Raw genomic sequence first — 23,916 nt, 5'->3', positions numbered from 1 at the left:
GGAACCGAACCTGGGACCCTTGAGTCCACAGGCCGACGCTCTATCCACTGAGCCAAACCGGTTAGGGCCCCCCATCTTTTTTTGCCTGACTCTCCCAGCAGTTTCCATTTCATCTCCAGATATGGCCATCTTCCTCTGTTAAGTCCTTCCTGAAGTCTAACCTATTGCCAGTTGCCCCTCCCAGGCCTGGCCTCTTCCCACTAGCCCTGCAGCTGGGGCCCCCAAGGGAAGGGGGTGGAGGTGGGCTCTATGGTAACTCTGAAAGAGAATGCCCTCTCCTCATCTGCATACAGACAGTCTCATTTGCATAGAGACAGGTCTCATCTACATAGGCTCAGTAGGGCTCTGAGAGCACATTCCCACACATTCCCCAGCGTCCCTGTCTAGGGAGGGTCCCTCCCCACCCCTACTGCCCCTGCCTGGGTCCCAGTATTTTTCTTTCCAAAAGGCAGTCCACCCTCTGTTGCTCCTCCTGCACCTGCTGTCTGCTGGTGCCCTGCTCTCTTTTCCTGTGCTCAGTGGGTTATCCCACCTCCTGCGCATGCTCCAACTCCTTCACCAGGAGCCTCCCTTCCCAGCCAGGAAGGAGGCCACTAGTGGGGGCAGAGGGCTGGCCCCAGTCACTACTGCCAGATGGATGCTCGGGCTCTGGAGTCCAAACTGGGCGTGGGGGGAGGCCGTCCTGGGCAACTTCCCTCATGCTGACCCCAGGCCAGACCCGGTCTCCATTCACCTCTAGTCCCCAGGGACCGAGATGGGTGGTGGTGAGGAGGGTTGGAAGTGGGTCCTCGCCAGGCTGGGCAGCAGGAAGGTCCTAAAAGGAGGCCTGGGAACCTCAGAGACACTCCCCTGGGCCTGGAGGGCCTGGGGCCCAGCCCCTTCTGTATGCCACATGGATGCCATGGCATCCTCTTCCTGCCTGCTTCCTAGGCCTCAATCAGCCCTCCCAGACACTGTCCTTGTGGGGGACCCTGGGGCTCTTTGGCTTATAGGTTGGGGGGCCTGAGAGTCTTCTCCTGACAGGCGTCCACCAGGCTGAGGACCCTGGACACAGTCCTTCCCCTCCCTGGCCTCGTTTCCTCTGTAGAATAGGAGCTGGGGCAGACCAGGTGGCTTTAGTGTGACCCTCCTTCTTGGAAGCCAGGCCCAGGTGCCCAGCCAGCATTCTGCATGCAATTTCAGCAGATGTGAGATCCCCTGAGGCACCTCTGACCTTAGGCTAGGAGTCCTGGTCTAGAAGAGCTAAAAAGTTGTGATCAATGTTTAAGTGGGATTGTAGACACATTCTTTTTTAAAATTTTTTTAATAGGGAGAGGAATAGAGAGATATAAACATTGATTAGAGAGAAACATCGATCGGCTGCCTCCTGCATGCCCCCTAACGGGGATCAAGCCCAACCTGGGCCTGTGCCGTGATTGGGGGACCTCTTGGTTCATGGGTTGATGCTCAACCACTGGGCAACACTAGCTGGTGGTAGACACATTCTTGAATGTCTGTGGAGTATCTCAGGGAAGACACAGGAACCAGTGGTTGCCTCTTGGGACAGAAGGTGAGTGGCTGGAGACAGGGATGGGAAGGAGACATATGTTCCCTTTCATGCTGTTAGAATTGAATCATGTATATTATCATAAGCTTGTTTATTTAGAAAAATTCCAGGATTCAGATTATTTTTCCATGGAGGCATTGTTCCATTAGATGAGAGGAAGGACTTTTTATTATTTTTTAAAGAGTTTTTATTGATTTTTTTTTTCTTTTTAGAGAGAAAGAAAGGGAGAGAAACATTGATGTGAGAGCAAAACATGGGGTGGCTGCCTCCTGAAGACAACCTACCAGGGATCAAGCCAAAACCTGGGCATGTGCCCTGACCAGGAATCGAACCGGCAACCTTACAGTGCACAGGATGATGGCCAACCAACAGAGCCACACTGGCCAGCCAGGGCGAGAGGAAGGACTTTTTAGAGGATGATGGAGAGCTTAAAAGGTGCTGGCAGTGGACTCTGCTAACGCTTCCCAGCAGGAGCTGAGAGTGAGAGGAGGACTGTCTCTTGGAGAAGCCTGTGGGGGAAATGATGGGATCAAGAGCACAGTCCCAGCCTCTTGACATGGTTCCCTGGCCCCCGAAGCTGCCCTCCCAAGATCTTACTGAAAAGTCCTGCCTGCTCTCTAACCTGAATTCCTCTTGACAGACATATTCATTCCCTTTCATCACTGCTGGAGGAGGAAGCAGGAGTTGGGGGGGGCGGGGGGGTAGGGTGGGCGGTGGCACAGGGGTGCTCTCTCTTTGTGGTCTGTTCCAAGCCAGGAGGACATACCTGAGGAAGGGACACTTCATGGAGGAGACAGAGGCCCACCCACCCAGGGACCTCCCGCACAGGCACTCTGGGGGAGCAACCCACCTCCCCTATTCTCTTGGTTCTTGGGATGATATTGAGGGGCCTCCTTGGCTGGGAGCTTCAGCCCATTGCTGAGTTGGGCCTGACCAGACCCTGGGTGTTCCCAGGACCCCTGGGTGGCTGCTCCCCCCACCCCCTGCCCCACCATGGAGTTCTGTCTTAGTGAGGCCTCCTCCTTGGGTTGCAGTGGTGGCTTCTAGCATTGGTCTCCTAGAGGGAGCCCAGGACTGCCCTCCTCTCATTCATCCCTCCCCCCAAAACCCTGTACAGGGACATCCACTGCCACTACGGCTGCTGTTCAGGAGTCAGGAGTCTTTATTAGACGGGAGGTGGGACTTCCATCTCAGAGGAATCTCAGCTCAGACGACACAGGAGGAACCGGGATGGGACGGGGCGGGAGCAAGGGCGAAGCCAAGTCTTATCCCAGGGGCTCCGGGTGCAGTGGGCTGTGCGGGCTGGAGGCTGGGGCCTCCCCACTCCCATCCCCCTCAAAGGCTTCTTGGAGGAGACAGTCAACTTAGTAGAATTTAGCCTCATCTTTCAGTCAATCCAGGAAGGCTTCTTAGGGGAAACCCAGGCCAACTGGTGAAGCAGGCTCTCCTTTTTGGTCTGAAAAGAAAAAAAATGTCAAGGGTGAAAAGGGTTCTGTTTGGATGGAGACCTGAGCCGGAGGCAGAGGACAAACTTCCATGGAGAGTGTCCAGTGGCCCGAAAAGGCTTCTCCTCCATCAGGGGAGGGAAGGGGTTGGGAGGGTCCCCTGGCAAAGGGGCCACCATGGCAGTGGTTGACTCTAGGCCCCTCTTTTAGGGGCTCCACCCAGGGCCATGGGGCACAGGGGATGCCAGGGTGGAGACTCAGATGCCAAGCAGGTGAGAGATGAGGTGAGGCCGGCGGCCTTGCTTCAGGAAGGCAGGGAGCATGGCCTGGGACCAACCTGGGAGGATTTGGGTGGCTCCACAGCCCCTGTGGCGACTTCCCCAGCCCTGTCTTCAACCCGCAAGCAACGTTTTAGCGTCCCTCAGACTTCAGCCCCGCACCTAAGAAGCAGGCCTCATTCCTCCCCTGAGAACGTGTGAAGTCTGACCCAGCCGCGCCCCCTGCCCCCCACCGGCCTTGCTCCCCTCCTGGCTCCTCATGCCTGTCTGCTCCTCTCTCCGCATCCCTCCCTGTGTTTGGAGTAGCTCTCCTGGAAGTCAGCACAGGAAGGGAGGGAGACAGCATATGCTTGGGGATCCCCAAAGCCCCTTGAAGCCCAGCCCAACTTGCTGGTCCCTCGACTCTGAGGAGCATGTCTTTCTTGGGCTTTGATCCGCCTTTGTAAAGTGGGGACGATATCGCCCAGTTTTCAGGACTTTTGGAAGATGAACCGAGATAACAGCTAAGAAAGGGCTTACACAGGCAAGTAGGTGCCTGATCAAGGCCAGTTCCTTCCTTCCTGCGGTGTGGGGAGCTGTGCCCGGGAAAGGGTCCAATGAGGGGCTGCACAGAAACCAGGAGTCCGACGCACAGCTGTGGGGGGTCAGTCCTTTCCTGCCCCATCTGGGGCTGGGAGCCAGCAGCTTGGAGGCCCCACAGTTCACTTCTCCAAGGGCTTTAAAACCTGAGGAGGGAGTTTCAGAAAGAGGAGGGAATCTGAGCCATGCCTGACACTGCCCCATCGGATCGGATCCGTGTCACCTTCCTCATCCCCAGACTCAGACTTTCCAAACTTACTTCCCTCCTCCCTGCTTCCCCTTCTCCTTCCCTCCCCAGGCCCCACCCCAGGTCCCTAACCTTGACCTTGACCATACTCTGGAGGGGTGGGGATGGGAGATCTGCCTCACCCATGATATTGGAAACTCCCCAGAGGTAAGGACTTGGTCTTCCTCAAACCTGGGCTCCTTGAGGCCTGTACCCCTGACTCCTCCTGGCCCTTTCTGGGCCGGGGCTAGCTCCCAGAGGCCCCGGGGAGCCAGCTGATCCTCAGTGCCCCAACTCAGTCCTTCTGCCTCTCCCTCCACAGCTCCCTTCCCCATTCCTTGCTCCAGATTCTTGGGCTGCCTGGGAGCCCTCCCAGCACCAGGTTGGCTGGACTGGGGGGAACAGCAGAGACTGGTGCCTGTCAGGGCCTGGGAAAGGGTGGTGGATGAAGCTCTACGAAGGCCCTCCCACTCCCCACCCCCGAAGGAGGAGGAGGAGTCCAGATGGAACAGTTTCCACCTGTTCCACCCGCCCAGCCCCAGACTGAGCCAGCATCTCCTAGCAACAGTACGGAGCAGGGGTCTGGGAAGAAGGTGGGAGCTGGGGAAGTGGGGTGGGGAACAATGATACCATAAATTATCCCCAGCCCCTCCCTGCCAGCCCACTCCTCCTCAGCTGAGAATGGCCTTTTTCTCCCCACCTGCTCCTCCTCCCGGATTTCCTCAGCAAAGCTGGCCCTGCTCGGGCCATTGCAGATGCCCTTCAGGCCAAGGTGACCACTCTCTACTTTCTGCTGGAGTCCAAAGAGGGGGCAAACTCTCACCATCCCAGGATCTCCCAGGGGCCCCGTTGGAACCTCCCAATGGCGAGAGACGGAGTGTGCCTTCCGAAGGCCCCCACACCCCCGAACCCGGGGAGACTATCACTTTCCCAGGGCCTCTGGCTCTTGCTTCTTTGGGTGAAGATGGGGGCAAGGAAGGGAAATTTCCAAGGATTTGGTGACATAGATGCTCCTTCTCTACACAAAGGTTTTAGACTTGGGGCCCCCAAGTCTTTAAGGGGCACTTGGACCTCTCACCAAGCTAACCAAATCTCAGTTTCCCGATCCCAACAGCTGGATCCAGGAGGCCCAAACAAGCGACTGAAGCGGGTGGCAGTTTCTTCCTTACCTTTCAAATCAGTCAAGTCAAGCCAAGGGTCAAGGAACTGGTGCATCGGCAGTCTGGATCTTGGTTAGACATTGGGAAGGACTTCCCAAGATAGGAATAAGCAAGATCATAGAATTTCCTGGTTGGAAAGAGGAAAAGTCTGTCATAGAAACAGGAAATTGGGTGGAAACCTCTTAAATTTTACCTCCTCATTGCTTTCCTAGCCATATTAAATACCACATTGGGAATATTTAGCACAGAACCTGACATATAGGAAGCCTCCATTTGGGCTAATTTTAAGAAATCATATATTAACATGGATTCCTATTGGATAAATATCAGGAGGAAGGGCTCCATCCCTGAAGACCTATCTCCCCTCCTCCAGGAACCTATGGGAAAATCCAGATATGAGGTAGTGCCCTGAGTATACCATGGCAGCCAATTGCCATGGCAACAGCAGGAGTCTGGTTGGTTGCAGGGCAGCGTGGGGAAGCCAGCTGGTGCCAGATGGATGAACCCAGCAGAAGGTAGCCACAGCCGGGTGAAGCTCATGTCCCCTGTGCCCAGGGCTCCCCTCCATATGCCAGCCTCCGCCCGCTCCTTCCCTCCAGAACGAAAGGCCCCACTGCTATCTGTGGGGGATGATGCCAAAACCAGTCCTCCTCCCAGCTCTTGGCTTGTACAAGGAATGACTGCTTAGAGACAAAAGGCCCCTCCTGCGTGAAGTCTCCCTGGACCACGGGCTGAGGGATCTAACTGTTCTGAATTTAGCTCACTCCTGGAAATGCTGAGGAACCACAAGATCAGGGACTTGTGAGGGTCCTAAGTGGCAAGGCTTGGAGACACCCTGTTGCACACATTCAGTGGAGGCCACAGAGTCTGGCCTGCTCCCTCTGGTGAGCTGAGACATGGGCTGCAGGGAGGGAGCGGAGCAGGTCAGGGGAACTGAGCTTCACTGCCCCGCCCCCTCCCAGGACAGTCTTTACACGGGGCCAGGGGGAGTCCTTCCTGCGGATGAAAGAAGCTGAGGTCAAGGAGTCTACCACCCGTTGTTACAAATGTGCCTCCCAAACCAGGCTAGCAAGATGCTCGCCCACTTGAGCATCCAGCCAGTCCAGTGCCCTTCGCCACGAGCTGCACCCAGCGATCCATGCCCTCGTTTCCAAACCCTGGAAGCCTTCCCTGATGGTCCTCACCTCCCTGCCGTGGCCCCTCAGCATTTAAAATCAACACTAGACATCTGCACACAGCCTTACAAAACTCTCATCCACTCCTCCCCATCTGGCCCTCAGAACTGTGGAACTAAGTTAGGGACATCAGGTGACTTGTCTAAGGTACCCGCTAGTAATGGAGAGCCAGAATGTGGCTCTCCTGTCTGATTTGAGTCAAAAAGCAAAACCTCCTTGCCCTGGCTGGTGTGGCTCAGTTGATTGGAGCAATGTCCCGTGCATCAAAGGGTTGCAGGTTCGATTCCCGGTCAAGGCACATGCCCAAGTTTCAGGTTTGATCCCTGGTTGGGGCACCTGTAAGGACAGTTCAGATTAGCAATCAGTGACACAGGCTGCAAGGGGAAGGCCTCTTTGGGGAGGACAAGATTGGGTGTGGAAACTGAGGTGGCCTGGGAAGTCCTTTTGTGTGTTTTTTTAATCCGCACCTGAGGATATGTTGAGAGAGAGAGAGAGAGAGAGAGAGAGAGAGAGAGAGAGAGAGAGAGAGAGATTGGTTGCTTCTTGTAAGCAACCCGACCAGGGATCAAACCTGAAACCTTTCGGTATACAGGATGATGCTCCCACCAACCGAGCCACCCGGCCAGGGCTGGGGACTCCTTTTTAGCTCTGGTCAATCTTGCTTTTCCAGCCTCCCATACGCCCTCCCTGGAGGGGGAGCCCTGCACAGGAGAAGGAGGGGACTGAAACAGTCCCTATGTTGGGAAGATGAGAGACTCAGAGTGGAGTCAGCCTCAGAAGCATGTGTGGGCTGGGGAAGAGACAGGCAGGACTGGGAGTTTCAACTGGCAAGAGCGGGGAAGGGGGGGCGGGACTTGTGGGCTCTGACTGGAGCATGAACAGGAGCCTGTCTGGGAATGACTCCACTGCGCCTGTGAGACCATGGCCAGGTCTTAGGTTCTTTTTCCTTCCTGGACCTCATTAAAGCTTGAGGCCACCCCTCAGGCCTTCCCTTCTCCAGCCCATTCCACTGCACCTCCAAAGGGCCCCCTGGGAGCTAAGCCCCCTCACCTGACAGGGCCACTCACAGAGAGGGCTTTGTGCAGAGGCTGGGCCTGGGGGAGGGGCAGGAGCCAGCATTCCCCGCTTACATTCCACCTCAGTGCCCAGCAACAGGCTGATCATCAGCTCCTCAGCTGTCCCAGGCCTCTCACCCCCTTTCTCCGGGAAGAATCCCCTCAGAGCCTTGGGCCAGCCCTGGATACCCCTTCCCCTTTCTGTACTCCCTCTTCCAGAAGTTTCCAGGACTGAAACCTACTTCTCTGTTCTTCACTCCAGTCCCCAGCAGCCCATCCCCTGTCCTGACCTCAGGGCACTCACTGTCCTGGGGACCGATCTTGGCTTCCCCACCTCTCTCCAGAGAGCTCCCCCAAGCCCGTGTGCATGTATGTGTGCGTGTGTGGTGGGGGGTGTAGGGGGGATGATGATGGACATTCTAGTGCGGAAGAAGCAGAGACCTTTCCGGAAGCAGCTTCCAGGCTTCTCATATGTTCCTTCATTTGGCCTGAACTAGCTGAGAGCCAGTTAAGTGTCTGGTCGGGTGCTGGGCTCCGTGGGCAGCTAGATGGGGTGTCCTCGCCCCTCCTGGGAGTGGTTATAGGCTGCTTCCCAGCCACACCCTGCACCCAGCATCTCTGAGTATGTCAGCTAATTTCCCAGCACCCCCATCCAGTCCAGCCTTCTTGGTGGAGCATGTAGGCTCTTAATAACCACACTTGTACCTCCGTCTCCTACCTCCTCCTAGCCCAGGCTCCCTAACGTCCCAGGCTCTCCCCTACCTCCTTGCTTTCAAGTGTACTCTCTATTCTCCACCACCCACTTCCTCAAACTCCTTAGACTGACACCTCCCGTACCCTCTATCTCCTTTATCTTCCATCACTCATCTTTCGCCCCCTCCAGGAATGATGGCTGAAGTGATCAAAGTGAATTGACAGTGAGAAGAGAGGAGGAGAAAACCCTCACAGCTGAACCTTGGGGAGCCCTTTTGGCTGGAGAATTGGTTGACCGGGAGGACTGGAGGAACAGAACCCAGAAAGAATAACCAGGGACATAAGAGAAGAACCAAAGGCCAAAGGAGAAGACCGGCTACAGTCCACCAGGCCTGAGCACGGGCTGTTGGCCCAGCTGAGGAGGCTGAGTGCCCCAGAGGCGCAGTTTCACCAGAGTCATGAAGGTGGAAGCCAGGCTGCTGGGCCGAGGGGAGACGTGGAGCTTCACGTCAAGGACACAGTGGCCTTCACAGGCCCCAGAGAGACCCTCAAACTGGCAAGTGATCCTGCCTGTCCCACAAGAGGATAATTCTCCTCCTGCTGCTGATGCCTCATTCTGATTCCTCCAGTACTTTTTACACGACCCACGGTCCTCCCAAGGGGTCATCCGAGGGGTGTCTGGAACCAGACCCAGCGGAGAGACCTCTCTCCCACCCTGTTCCTTCCTGTGTGAGGCTCCCATCTCTTCTGGGGCTGCCCTGCCTCATCTCTCCCTCCTTCCTTCTCTCCCAGCCTCTCTTCCCAATTCCACTCACAGGAAGACTCAATGCTCCTGACAAAGCAGGAAGTCCTTCGTATAATCTCACCTCCCTCGTGTCCACCGTCCAGGGCTGGCTCTCGGCCTGCACCTGTCAGGGAGGCCGGTTCCCAGGCGCCAGGCACCTAAGATGGCGGCCTCCCTCTGCTTCCGTTCCCACAGCCTCGCCTCCTACCCCTGCCTCTTTCTTTCTGAAGCCTGAGCCCAACAAGGTGGGGGGCCAGGCTGGGGAGCCAAGACCGGAGGAAGCGAGACAAAAAAAGACAGAAAAGCCGGCCCCTTGGCATCTCTCGGACATTTGAGTCCAGCTTGGGAGGGAGGGCAGAAGGGAAGAAAGAAAGTAGTGTGAGTTTTTATTTCTGTCTTCTTCCTGCCACTTCCCCCCACTCCACACACACTTTGATGAAAACAAAATCTCTCCCCTTTTCTCTCCTTCACCCTCCTCCCCCTTTTTCCTGGCTCCTACCACAAGCCTCCTGGAATGCAAATGAGTTGTATTATGCAAATCTATGCAAATAAGGCTTAACGAGCGGAAGGAGGGGGCAGAATGCCTAATGAGTAATGGCGGAAAGGTGCAGATGGAAGATGGCAGAAATGACCCCCTCCTCTTTGTTCCCACAGCCTGGAGGCTTGCTGGGGTAGTGGGGTATTCCGCCCTCCCTTCTGGCTGAGAATAGACCAAGGCCCCATTGCTTCAGCTGAGAAGGCCTGGGATGGCCTTGGCTGTAGGTAAGGGACCGGAGAGCTTGGGCGGGGAGAGAGGGTTCAGTACAAAGGATTCCTGCTCACTTGCACAGCTTTGCCCAGACTCTGACATGCCAGCTTCCCACCCTTCAGCTCCAGGTGCTGAAAAAAGGTGATGCTTATGCACATCATGGCTGTGCATCAGAAAGAGGATTCCCAAGGGAAGATTCCCAACCAGACCCAGGTTCTTCCTGGGAGTGGGGGGTAAAAGCTGTCTCTCTTTGTGCTGTAGAAGGTGAGGGTTGGAGAGGTTGCCATAGCAACATAGCATGAAACACCCACCTCCCCAACATCCAGCCCCAGAGGACCTAGGAGTTGGGGGGGGGGATAATAGATTGACACCCCCTGGTGCCCCCACCACCTGGCACTGCCAGCCGGAGATGGCGCCATCAAATCCTAGAGAGAATGGCCCCTTTGTTTCTCGGCTCACGATGTTGGGGGAGCAGGCTGGAGCACACAGAAGGGCCTTTCCCAGGCCCTGTTCCAGTTTGCGTGACTCTTGCTGGCCTCTGGAGAATCCTGTGGCCATCCACTGGTCTTTGTGCCCTGGCAGATGGCTGCCACTGTGTCTTTTCTCTCATGGGCTTGCCAGCTACTGCTAGGTATGCCTTCCCCTGTGCTTCCCCCTCCAAGCCTCTCACACAGAGATGGTAGTCAGTTGCACCCCTTCCTGGCTTGTGTGGACATCTCATATGCCCAGATGTGCATCCTGTTCTTTTTTGTCAGGGGCAACCTGTGAACTCTCTCTACCAGCTTTAGGACAGTTCCATCCAACTCAAGCAGGGAGACCCCCAAGGGAGGCATCAGACACAATAGGTGGGCCAGGCTGAATTCGGTAGCCTGCATTGGCAGGAATTGGCATTTCCACTAACCAGCAGAGTTGGTCACACCTCTTCCATTCTCTGGGGATCTGTAAAATGAGGGATATAGGACTGATAACATCTAAAGCTCAGTTTAACTCTACCTGACCAGTTCACTCTATATCTTACAGGAATTTAGGTTAAATCCTTCCTGAAATCTAACTCTCATCCTTCTTACTGCTAGAGCAGTCCCTGCCACTCAGACTCCCCAACGTAGACAAACCCTACTTCCTGGAAATGGAATGCCAACTACCCTCAGCCTTTTCTTCTCCCTGAAACTCCAAAGCTGCCTGAAAACACATCCCACACATTAAAAAAGCTAGAGTCTCATATCTGCTCATGCAGACAGGACTCCCTCCTAACCCTCTCAACAGGGGTCAACCACAGCCATCTCACTCACCAGCCAGGGAGCTGTCCGTGGTGCTGGAGGCGGCTCTGATGCACGAGCGGATGACAGCGGGTGGGAGGGTGGTGGGGCACCCATCCACCCCAGGTGAGGAGTTAAAAGGAGGGGAAAAAAGCAGAAACACCCGGAAACAGTAAGGAAAGGAGTAAATGTATTCCTGAAAAAAGTTTCTCCTATCTGAAGATCTCCAGCTTGCCAATACTACTTTGGGAAGAAAGGGCACAAAAGTCATGGAAACTCTGAACCTCCTACCGCTCCATCCCTAATGACTAAAGCAGCGGTTCTCAACCTGTGGGTCGCGACCCCTTTGGCGGTCGAACGACCCTTTCACAGGGGTCGCCTAAGACCATCCTGCATATCAGATATTAACATTACGATTCATAACAGTAGCAACATGACAGTTATGAAGTAGCAACGAAAATAATTTGGTTGGGTCACACCATGAGGAAATGTATTTAAAGGGCCAGAAGGTTGAGAACCACTGGACTAAAGTGTCCAGGATTATCTCACTCCTCATCTGGATCCTATCTAGAAATTCACAAGGAGATGGAACCATAGTTCCTGCCCTTGGGGAAGAGTTCAGGTAGAAGTAATTGACAGGGTACAGACCTCGAAGCTCCATCCTAAATTCTAAGGCTCCTACAAGGAATTTACTAATAAAGATGAGGAAGGTACACAATCTGTTCAGTAGTATAACAGGTACCAGGAGCTTGAGGGGAAAGGTAGAGAAGATGGGAAATAGAGAGCACGTGTGTGCGTGTCTCACAGGCAGAAAGAGAAGCCTACTAGTATATCAGTGGTTCTTAACCCTAGTTCACATTAGAAACTTCGAGGGAGTTTTTATACAATACTGGGGCCTCAGCCTCATTCCCAGATGCTCTGATTTCTCTGGTCTGGAGCTGAGCCCAAACATCAGTACTTTTTAAAAAGCTCCCCAGGTGATTTTAGTATGCAACCAAGTTGAGAATCTCTGTGTTGGGAGAGAGCAGGGGTTAAGCCTGCTCTGGTGGAGGAAGAGGCAAAGCAAGGCTCCTGAAGAAGGAATGAACAGGGAAGAAGACGTGACTCCTCTCCTAGAGCTCCCATTGGCCTGGAGACCAACTCAGGTGGTGGGCTTGTCTCTTCTGAGCTGTGAAAGCCCAAACCACTCCAAGGCAATAAGATGAACTGTCTCCCCACCCCAGGCCCTGAGCAGAGACAGGAATGGGTGCAATGAACATAAGGGCGTGCTGCTCCCCTTCACCCAGAAGGTCCCCAGGGAGGCAGTTGTGGAAGGTAAACAGCAACAATGGTCTCTTTCAGTGTCCAGATCCCAACCCTTCAGCCCAATTAGCAGACACAGCAAACAGCAATTCAGCTGCCTTCAGCTGCTGTCATAACAAATTCAGAGCAGCCTTAATGGGGGATTAGGGCAGGAGAAGGCGGGGTATCACTCTGAGTCCTGGCAGAGCCTGGGTGGCAAAGAAGGGTTCCCCTTTTCTCTCACCTCTCTCCTATGTCAATACGCACCCACTCACCTTTACCTGCCATACCCTACTCCTCATGCTCCTCAAAGCTCCAAGAATATTTTTATAGTTGTGTCTCTTCTTTCCCTCCAAAGACTTTAAATCATTAACCTAAAATCTCTTCTCTCCTAGGGAAGTTGGCATACCCTGCTTCTGGGTGAGAGAGTGCCACACCTCCAGCTCTGAGATCTCAACAGCAAAGGGAAGAGGTGGAAAGGCCAGCCTGTCCCCAGAACATCGGGCCGGGAAGGAGGTAAAGAAATAAGTATCAGCATTCCAACTCCCAACCCTTGGAAAGAGCAGACTCCAAGAAGGACTTGCAGATGGAGAATGGGGGCGGGGGGGGGGGCGGTGCTGATGCTTCTCTGGTGGGTTACCAATTTGGGGAATTCAGTTGGGAGTGTCTACTTGGTTTGTTAATTATACCTACTACCTAACTGGTCCTTTAATTTAATAAACTGTGTTTTTAGTAACTCTAGAAGGTTAGTGGAAAAACTTGGAATTGTTACTTATACAAACCTTATTTCTCTGTCTACATAAGTCAGTTTACCAATCTCAAATACTCTTACAAACAAGTGGTAAGATCCATTAAGGAGAAAAACACAATGGCCACTCTGCCATGTGGACTCCAGCCTCTTCCCTTAACAGGCTTCCCAAGGACTGTTGTTGATCCTCTGCCCAGGCTTCAGACATTGCCCACACAGGCCCTAGGAGTCCTCCCTGGACTCCCAAAGCTATAAAAGCAAAATAAACTTCCTCCAGTTTAAATGCTTTGAGCTCCTCAGTCAAGAATATGCCAAAGAGCTGTCCTCTTTGCATTCTGAGATCAATCAGAGGCTTTCAAAGAGTCATCCCAAACTGTAGCCTTTAACCCTTCTGCCATGGAAGAATCACTCTCTACCCGTGGGCATCATAGCATATTATATGACCTTCCATATAGAATTCTCCATTTGCTCCATGTATCAGCCCAAGTATATACATTCTCATCCCCATTATACAAACATCCAGCTGAGGCTCAGCGATCTGTGTAAGTCATGGCTCCTGAAGACAGAATCTGGATTAGTCACATTTGCTATTTCTATTTCTGTCCCTCCTCAGGCTTGCTGATTGTGATGATTGTGGAAGGACGTTTCAACAAGGCCCTTTCAATGTCTAGAATTTGGGGGGGGGGGGGATTGTCCCAGGATGAGGATATGAGTGATCATGCAAAACTTGAGTCAGATGCTTAGGAAGAAATTGCCTTTGAACTCCTGGACTCAGAATTCAATAGGATGGTTTGGGGATAAAGAGCTGAGGACAGAGATGGATAAAGAAACCAGCTTAGAATTTGATTTCCAGTAGGAATAAATGGATATTGCAAGATTTGAAGAACAGAACTAAATATTCTTGAACACAGACAAAGGCATTATGATACAAAGGGAGAAATTTCCTAACTGGTAACTGGTGAGGCCCTTCCCAGCCCCTTTCAAGTCAGCTTTCGTGCACCCCATTCCATCAGTTCTCATCTTGGGTTCAACTGGAGGAGGTGCTATTTTGCATAAAGTTTGGGGAAGGACTCAGTGATCACTGTGATGTCTGCATTTGGTAAATCCACTCCCCACCCCCCCACCCCACCCCCGCCTTAGAGGGTCTGTCCCTCTGGTGGTTTTACACCTGTACATAGCCAGGCATTCTCATCTCACAGTGGAGCTTCCTGCCCACCGTGGATCACACACATCCAAACTCACACGAGGCCACACACCAGTCAGTATCTCACCCTCATATGCAGACACACACAGCTCACAAGCAATCACCCATCATTCAGACAACCCCACCAACACACCTGCAGGCACACACAAAGCAGACACAAACCCTCACCCCGACATCCTTCTGGCCTCTGTTCCCCCTTTCCACTGCAACACCTGTTTTGTAGAATGTAAACCCTCAACCCACCAGCAGTTCCCTTGGGCTACCTATTCTCTCTTGGGGATTCTGTGGTCAAATGTGTGCTAATGGGACACAAGGATCATAACCTAAACCCATTGTGCTTAAATAATACAGGTTCTAAGTCTCATGTGGATGAGCCTCATTAGATCCCAAGTCCACATGTTCAAACCAGACTACATGAGAAGCTAAAAAAGCGGGGGGGGGGGGGGGGGAGGCCTTTTCTTTCTTGGCATCTTATCAGATGCCAACTCCCTTCAGCCCATGGTCACCACCAGGCTTGCATCTGCACAGACCTTCCCTCTTCCCTCCTCAGCTCATCCCCATCTCAGTCTCCCTGCCCCACCCTCTCCAGATCCTCTCACAGGCAAGTGGGTTTAAGACCAGTGAGTGGCATAGCACCTCATTTGAGCCTGTGGCTCCTCATCTGTAAAATGGGATTAAGAACAGCTATCGCACAGGGTTGGAGGAGCAAAGCCAGGGGCGTAGGCAGAGCACTGTTACCTGAAAGTATAGTATAGTGTGGTATTAAGGAGTATCAGTCCCTCCTCCAAACCTGCTCCCTTTCTCCCTAACCCTATCTTCAACCGCCACCCTCAAAAAACAAGACCCCCCAAATTCCAAACAGCTGAGAAAGCAAGAAGCCATTAATCCCCCCTTTCTCCAATCCTCTGAAGCAGTGGTTCTCAACCTTCTGGCCCTTTAAATACAGTTCCTCATGTTGTGACCCAACCATAAAATTATTTTCGTTGCTACTTCATAACTGTAATATTGCTACTGTTATGAATCGTCATGTTAATATCTGATATGCAGGATGGTCTTAGGTGACCCCTGTGAAAGGGTCGTTCGACAGCCAAAGGGGTCGCGACCCACAGGTTGAGAACCGCTGCTCTGAAGGACGAAAACATGTACTCTAGGCTCTCTGAAGCACCCGAGTTTCAGTTTGGAACCCCCAATATTTCTCCCACATAATATATAATTGAGTAATAATTTTCTACCTTCAAAATCAGTTCCTGGGAGGAAAATGTAAATTTACACGGGAAGCTGGAGTTGTACAAAGTCGTTTTGTCCAGCTCGCCTGACCTCTGTTTACTCCTCACTGCCCTGCCCCGTGTTCCGGAATGCCAGGAGGTGTGGGGTGGGGGAGAGAATAAATGCAGAGGGGGCTCCTTCTAGCTGTGGCCACATTTACTTTTATTTTACCAAATGACTCGACCATGCTCCTCTCCATTGCGCCTAAGCACCCTTTTGCCTAAAGTATTTAGGTCAGGCCAGATCAATGGACTCTTTTAGGAATGACCCTGGTTAATGTAATTCCTTGCTTTCTTTGGGCGGCATAACCACTAAGCTACAAATTCCTTTGTGTTTGAGCTCTTTAAGGCCATTTGCTCCTGGGGATGAGAGAGAGAGAGAGAGAGAGAGAGAGAGAGAGAGAGAGAGAGAGAGAGAGAGAGAGAGAGAGAGAGAGAGAGAGAGAATGGAGTGGGAAGGTGGGGTGTCCTGAAAGACCCCACCTCCACCCTTTGGTCAGTGAAGACAGGCTGGCATGAGAAGCTTTTCAAGACATCAGGCTCAGGCCCTGGGTTGTAGGGAGGAAGGAATATGGACACAAGGGAGCTGAGACATACGCTGCACTCACTGCCCCCGAACCCAGGCTGCTCCCCAGCCACTGTCCTCCTTTGGAGCAACCCCACCACCACCCGGTACCTCCAGCCCTATCTCCACTTTGCCACTCCCAGCTCCCAGCCAAGCTGGGTAGACCTGCACGGCTCCAGGGAGCCAAAAAAGCAACACCGGGTTCTCCGCTCCCACCCCCGCCCCCGCTGGGGGCAGCCGCCGGAACCTGTCCCAGAACCCAGCGGGGAGGCCTGGGCCGGAGCCCCGGGTGCGGTCCTGAATAACCGGCCGCCGGGTTTCAACAGACCCGCCCCTGGAGCAGCTCCCCCAGCAGCGGACAAGCCACAAGCTGCCAGGAAAGGCCCCCGCCCGAGAGAGCCGCACGCCCTCCCCGCTCCCGAACTCAGCGCGCCGAGTCCCTGGGCCGGGCTCCAGCGAACGGGACTGCGGCTCCCACCTGCGCGGAGGGCGGGACGTCCCCGGACCCGGGCGGTCTTGAGGCTGGCGGGCCGCCGGTCCTCTGGTCGCCTCCTCCGGCCGTGGGTCCCCGAGGCTGCGGACCCTCGCTCGGGCCGCCCCCGCTCCCTCCCCGGCCGTGCGGCCGCTCCCCGGGGCCCCGTGCGTAGTGTATGGGGTTATTTTTACTTTCGGTTATCTAGCTTTATGAAGACTCCACACCACTCATACAGCTAGATAACCAAAGATAACAACCAACCCCGCCTCCTGGCCGCCGCCGCCGCCGCTCCCACGCCGCCTCCGGCCGCCGCCGCTCCCGGTCGCCCGCCCGAGGGAGGGTCCACGGAGGGAGGTGGGGGGCGGACAGAGGGACGGAGTCCGAGACCCGAAGGCTCGGAGGCCCAGGGACACAGACACCACAGAGACCGAAAAAGGCGTGGAAAGGACACGACGGCCGTGGCACCGAAGTCCGGGGATCGCCCCCCACCCCCACCCCCAAAGCTTCCGACGCCGCGTTTCCCGCTCCCCATTCGGGCCTGAAGCGGGAGCTCCGCGGGTCCCGGGAGGAGGGACTCGCGGGCTTTCGTACCAGCCGGGAGGACCACAGGCGCCGAGGCCAGGCCTCCGGACTCCAGCGGGTCCAAGTGGGAGTGAGGCCGGCCCCACCGTCTCCCAACTCGCGAAGGCAGGGGAAAGGGCTGCATCCAGCAGCCGACTAACGGGGGAGCGGGCCGCGAAACCCGGGGTAAAACCCCGAAGGCGCCCCAGTAGGAAACGGAAATCCCGGCGACCCAGAGAGAGGGAGGCCGGTGGGGTGGGGTGGGGTGGGGTGGGAGGCGACCCAGGGATTCCCAAGCAAGTCTCTCCCGGAGAGGAGAGGGCAGAGACCTACCCGGGGAGGGAGCCCGGCCGGCGCCCGCGATGGAGTGCGGGAAGGAAAGTGCAGGGCGGGCGGGGCAGGTGAGCCGAGCCCCAGGCCCTGCAGGACTCCCCAGAAAAGCGGCATGGTATCCAGAGCTCCAAAACCACCCGGGGCGGTGAAAATGGCCGGGGGTCCTAGGGGAGAGGTGCTCTGGGGGTTGGCGGGGGTTTCGATCAGGAACGAGAATCGTCCAGAGGTCTCGGGGACCCCGAGAAAGGCGTGGGGCGCGGCCGGCCCCTCGCGGCGACGCACGGGCACTCTGGATTCCGAGGCGCTCGCCCCTCTCGGCCCCGAGCCGGCCAGGCCACTTACATCGAGCCCAAGGTGCCCATCCATGCTCTCAGGCGCCGTCCTTTCGGGCCCTTCCCGCCCATAGAGCGCCACGGCCCTTGGTCCTGGGTGCCAGGGCTCAGCAGGCGCCGGGGCGGGGTCACCCACCCGAATTTCAGCCTCGGCGGAGCGGAGGCGAGCGGGGAAGAGCGCGCCTCACCTCCCCAGCGACCGCCTCAGCCTCCGGCGCGGCTCTGGCCCGGCGCGCTCCGGCTCCGGACTTTTCATTCATCCTTTCACGCTCCCTCCCCAGGCCATCCTCTGATTGGCTCCGCCAAGCATGACGTCACCGCCTGGTTGCCCCTCTGGCCCCGCCCCTCCCCTGCCCAGTTTGAGCCGGAGCGCGCAATTGGGGCGCCCCACCCCTGGAGAATGGGGTGGGGGCGGGGCGGAACTACTATGTCTGTGTGCTGATTCCCAACCTCTTGCTGCCTCACTCATCTCCAAGACCCGCCTGCCATCTCCAGTCTATTGCCGTTTGCAGCTCACTCTTTCTGCAGGTCTTACATGTTCCATTTTGGCCCTAGGCACACTGCACCAGGACCAGGACTCAAAGATGGAAAAGACAGCCAAAGGATTGGAGACGATCCCTACCTGCCTCCTCACATTAGGATATTCTTTGTGCTTCCCGGTTCCGGTTCCTCCCAGACTGTGACCCTAATCTTTCAGGACGGGCAGAAACCTAGCTTGTTGGTTTCCAACCCCAAACAGTGAGGGATTCTGGAAGTTTGGGACTCCTATTGGGAGTCGTGGAGTCTGATAGAAGCTGGGCTTCCTTTTCCTTCGTGCAGAAACGGGAACAGCTCTTGTACCTGTTCACAGCACCAGAGTTCCCGGTGGGAGAGGCCGGAGGATCCCAGCTGGCATTAGCTCGGGCAACACCTGCAGATTTTGACTCGGTAATGGAGGTCTTCCGTTCCTTCCTCTACTGCGTGTGCCTGCATCCCTCGGGCCTGGCCCCCACCCCTGTTCCATCTCCGGGTGTCTGGAGTAACTGGGAACAGGATCCCTCTCCAGCAAGGTTTCAGGTTCCGGACCTGGCTCCCCATCTAGCTGAGAGAATCAGAGCCCCGTAAGGCCAGCCCGCAGGCGGTATTTGGGTTCTTTGGGCTGGAGAGCCTAGCTGAGCCTCTGTGCCCACCAGGGAGCAGTTTGAATCCTGGGTCCTGAGATAACTTACAACTTCTTGACTGTACTTGGCCCCTTCTCTAAAAAAAATAAATAAATCCTACAATTTAGATTTGCAAACCTGGAGACTGTCAGCTTAATATGGGCTGTTCCTATCACCAGGGATATTTGAACACTACACCAACTAGGGTGCACCCCCAGAGTACCCCTGGTTTGGTCATCAGGCCTGGCCGGATTGCTCCCATCTCTGAGCAGTCTGGGACAAAGCCACAAAGCGGAGCCTGAATGCTATTTGCCTGGGTTAGATGCAAGCCAATGGCCAGTGGGTTTCATTTGATGCTTCCCTCAAAGACTGCAGCATGTCTGAATAACTGCTGCCTGACTGTGAGGTGGAGGACACTGAAAACTAGGATAAAGCCCAGGGACTGAGTGCTTCCCTACCAGAGCACAGCGTGGAGCTGAAGCAGGCTGCCTGGTTCCCCTAGTCTAGGGCATTCTCAGGACTGTGCTTGGCATAGCTTTTCCCTGTCAGTCTCCACAGTGTCCCAGGGCCCTTTCTCAAGGGAAAGGCTTTTTAGAAGCTTCCACGGTGTCAATCTTTCACCCTCCCAGAACTGGGAGCACACCGGCCAAAGGCAGGCAGGGAAGGAAAGAGCCAAACTGTCTGCTCCCTAGTTTGTTTCCTCCTGCCCCGCCCAGGTATCCCTCCAGCTCAGAATGGAACACTGAGGGAGCACAGGGGTCCCTGAAGGTACATCTACCCCACTAGGATGCTGCTAAATGTATTCCCTAAGTGCATCCCCCATACCAGGCCCCAGAGGAACTATAAGTCCCCTCTGCCATTCCTCTTTGTGCCTACAAACCTCAAATATTTCTCAGTACATCACCTCACAACCCTTTCTAGGATACCCAGTAATCCCTAGACATTCTGGCAATTCTAAATAGAGTCTACACTTCTCCAGACACACCACCAACTTCCCCTACAAAGACTTCTCCATTTGCCCTCCCACAAGATCCCTTCAAAGCTCGTTAGGAGTCCCCTTTCTTCTCTGTCACCAATTTCCAACCAATTCTCCTACCTTTTGTGGCACCCAATCTTATCTGCATGGGACCGCCCTCTCTGATGAAGTCACTGGTTTTGTCTGGGTGGACCTGAAACCAATGGCCCACCACTCCTGCTCAGGGATGAAGGTAAGCAGGGCATCTGTCTTTATTCCAATGGAGATGGAGTGATAAGACATGGAAGGACGGAAAAGTGCCCACCATCATGGTCCTGGGATTGGTTTGTATAGTAAACCATGTTGCTCCAGTTTTAAAGAAGAAACTACTTCAGGTAACAAATGAGACAGCCCCTCAAGGGCAGAGGCAATTTCATAGATATTCAAATAGATGGTATCCAACACATGCGTACATGCGTAAGACATAGGAGATAATTAAAGAATTAATCGTCCTGGACAGGTAGCTCAGTTGGTTAGAGTGTCAACCTGATGTGCCAAGGTTGAGGGTTGGGGCACATACATCTCCACAGATACTTCTGGCAGTACCACTTCCCGAGGCTGACACGCTGGCACACCCCCCCACTCACAGTGGTTTAAGCTCCCTAGTACCTATTCACCACAAGCCATGCTCCTCTCCTTTCTCACCTCTGTCAGCCATGAATAGATATCTCTGTTCCCTTCTCCCTCATGGGCAACTGGCCTTCATCTCCTCCCTCAAGAGCCTATGAGAGAAGGCCAAAACAGTTCCCCGGATCCCCAATGCTTCTCTCTCTCTCTCTCTCTCTCTCTCTCTCTCTCTCTCTCTCTCTCTCCCTCTCTCTTTCTCTCTCAACTGGTCACAGGGTGGCCTTTCACTCCTAAGCCACCTTGTTCCATTCCCATTAGCAGTGACTGTACAGGTCTTACTACAATTGGAGTAGAACAAAATCAGGGGCTGAAAGCTGGAAGAGACAGGGAGTGGGATAGAGAGGGTGTAGAGACAAGAGAGAACAGATGACACAGGGCCAGCTTTCCTTTTCTTCCATACCCACACCACCATCAAAAAGAAACAAATAAAAAAATAAATACCCCAAAAGCCAAAGGTGGCCACCTACGATGACACCAGAAACAAACAGGCTTCCTGGATGCCCAGCACCTGTCAGGGAAGAGAATGCAAAGGTTAAAGTCCTTTGAGTGACACCAATCTTCTCCCCTAACATCTCCCTGTTTCCCTGTCTTTCTCTCACCAACTCTTTCGCCCCAGTCTTATAATTTTAGGGCCTAGACAGTCTAAGCTCCTCTCTTCAATTGCCAGAGCTTGAGGCTGCACAGGGAGATAGCCAAGCGAGAAAAGCCTAGACATGCGGGGAGGGCAAGACTCCTGGCCAGGGCCTCTCCAGCTCCAGCTCCACCTTGCATGGAGGATTCCACCCAGCCTCATCCCCACACCCTCCCTCCACCTCCATCCCAAACCTTAGGGTCCAGGGGTTTGGAGTCTGGGGGTGCGGTGGCCCTTCTGACTTAAACCTACAGGAATAACCTTCTGTCCAGTGGACACTACCTCTTCAGAGATTTCTGCTGTCCGTGGCCAACAGAAGTCATGCTCAGGATAGAAGGAAGGATCTGGGGTCCAGGGTATATTTTTGTCTGTCTAGATCTAATTGCATTGTACATTGTAAAGTGCTGTGTAGTTAAGATATTGTCAATCATATTGTCAATCGTGTTATGTCTCTAGCTTTCTCCCCCATTTCTGTCCCTACCTATTCACCTGTCATCTCTCCATGCATATCACTAAGGATCCATAAAGACATATCCTGTGTCTATCCATTTTCTTTCTCTCTTCTCTCCTCTTTTTCACATATACAAAACGGGTGAGTACAAAGCAGGTGGTTTTTTTGTTTTTGTTTTTAATGTTGGGTGACCCAGATCCTAAAATTCTAAGAGGGGAAAGAGAGAGAGAGAGAGAAAGAGAGAGAGAGAGAGAGAGAGAGAGTGTTGGTGAATCCTTTTTCCTCAAACTCAATTCCACAACTACTTTTTTGTAAAGTTAAGAAGGTAACCTGACTACATGTGGAGGAAACCAGAGAAAAGGAGGGCTGGGGAGCTGGGATAAGCCTCATACCCAAGCTTTGAATGGCCCCTCCCCATTTCTCACATCCACAAACACCCACTTGACCCCCAGCCTCAGCTCTGCTAGCCCATCCATTTCATAAATTATCTTCATACCAAAGAGGGGAGCAACCCCGGTCCCCAGCTTGCAGACTTGCTAGAAAATAGGCACAAGCACACTTGCCTCTAGCTCCTTCTTCCACCCAAATAAGAAAGAGTCATAAGGTGCCTGGAGCAATGGTACCTCTCCTCACTGATCTCTGCCGTGCCCCCCCCCCCCCACACACACACACAATGCTCAGGGGAAGGTGGTGCCAGGAGCATGGAACATGTGTGTGTATATGTTTGGTGTCTAGCAGCCTCAGCCTCGCCCAGAAATCTGGCCTCTGGGCTACCAAAAGTAGTCTGGGGCCCCCAGTCTCCACTGCCCCACAATGGTCCCAGCCGGTCTCCCAGAAAGCACTGTGTGGGTGGGGTCTAGGGGCGAGAATAGTGCCTTCTTTCTATATCCTCTGGCTTTTCTTGAAAAACAAGAAATTAAAAACCAAACACTATCAGATGGGTGTGATGAGGGCTAGAGGAGGGTTCTCCCCCTTCGAACCTAAGCATCTGCTCCCAACACCTCCCTTGCCTATAAGCTTCCCTCAGCTCCTTTCCCACCAGCCAGCTCACGGGGAAAGCAGAGAAGGAGGGGATGAAATGAAACTCATTCCTATAAAATGTTTTTGGATTTTTTTTTCTAATTCTGGTCTCCACTTTTTTGGAAATGTGGCTCCTTTCTTCCCATCCCCCCAGACCCTCAGACTTAGTCCTCCCCGAAAACCTGAGGCTGGGGCAGAGGAATGAGCCAGAGCGAGGGAAGGTCAGAAGTCCAAACACAGAAGCATTTTCTCTTTCCTCCATCTCCTCCATCTGCCTTCCTGCCTCTCCTCCAGTGTGAGCATTAAGATGTTGGCGGGTTTTAGAGAGAAGGGCGGGGCAGATTAATAGGATCAGTAGCACCATGACCCTAAAGCCCCCTGAATCCTATTGACAAACTTAGTGAGCTGTCTCCCAGTGGGCCAGGGCGAGGTGAAGGAGGGGGACCAAGAGGAGCTCTGGGGTAGCTGGGCAGGGCCGCTGCCTCGGTAGATGCCCAGGAAGCAGGAGGTGAAACCCCACTCTGCCAACTACTTCCCCACACACTTGCCTCGTCCCTTTTGCTCACCCCCTAAACCTTCCTCAGCCTTTCCTTTCTGTGATTATTGTACCCACCTCCATTAGTCAGAGGGCAAAATAGGAAGGGTAGGGGGTGATTTTAGGGGATTTTAGGGGATCCCGCCCCACTCCATCCCCAGCCCAGGTGTCTGAGGGGGTTAAGACTCTCCTGAACGGTCACTTACCAGGCTCCTGTGAGGACAGACTGATCGGTGGCCCCCGCTGCTGGACTGCGTCTCCCCCGGGCTCCTAGCCTCCTGCGGACGGGAGGATGCAGCTCTGATGACGTAGCATCTGTCTCTCCATTCAGGAATTTCCGTTTGCCTCTTTCTTTCTCTGGTTGATCTCCCTGGAAAGGCAGCAAAAAGGGGGTGCAGCCCCTGTCTGGAGACACCACCTCCACCAACATAACAACACACTCCGATGAGCCCCCTCCTTCTTCCTTCTCACTCCTGTGTGGGAAGGGGTCTTTGTCATCTCTACGGTGTCCACCTCATCCCTCTGCCTTTTCTAACATGAGACAGGATGAGGGGCTGAGGGAAGCTATTGTTCCTCCAGGCCACCCTCATCCCCTGGGGAAGCGAGAGGAGGGTGCAACAGAAATGCCCCCATCCTCAGGCTCCTTCCAGTTCTAATTCACTTGGAACTTGAGAGCATGATTACATGCTGTGTGTGCGGCTCCCTGGGGAGTGGAGTTGATAGTGCTAAGGAGTGATGGAGGGCAAAACTTGCCGTTTGGAGGTTCAGGGTGTTCCAGTCCCTCCTTCC

General features: G+C 54.1%; 1 long non-coding RNA gene across 2 annotated transcripts; it reads right to left on the bottom strand.

Annotated features, from left to right (window-relative positions):
- Nucleotides 1–1,835: 1,835 nt before the first annotated feature.
- On the bottom strand, nucleotides 1,836–17,960 carry LOC118673514. 2 transcript variants are annotated; one of them, XR_004973389.1, is made up of 4 exons: nucleotides 17,720–17,960; nucleotides 5,244–5,361; nucleotides 3,789–3,994; nucleotides 1,836–3,002 (listed from the first exon to the last, which is right to left on the bottom strand). It is a non-coding gene; the product is annotated as an uncharacterized LOC118673514 (long non-coding RNA). The 2 variants fall into 2 exon arrangements; XR_004973390.1 differs by lacking the exon at nucleotides 3,789–3,994 and having other exon boundaries at nucleotides 17,720–17,959.
- Nucleotides 17,961–23,916: the final 5,956 nt, after the last annotated feature.

This window comes from Myotis myotis, unplaced genomic scaffold (genome assembly GCF_014108235.1).
Source record: "Myotis myotis isolate mMyoMyo1 unplaced genomic scaffold, mMyoMyo1.p scaffold_m19_p_18, whole genome shotgun sequence".
NCBI classification, from domain to species: domain Eukaryota; kingdom Metazoa; phylum Chordata; class Mammalia; order Chiroptera; family Vespertilionidae; genus Myotis; species Myotis myotis.
The sequence above is the reverse complement of the archived record's forward strand: the minus strand, read 5'-3'. Positions and strand labels throughout refer to the sequence as shown.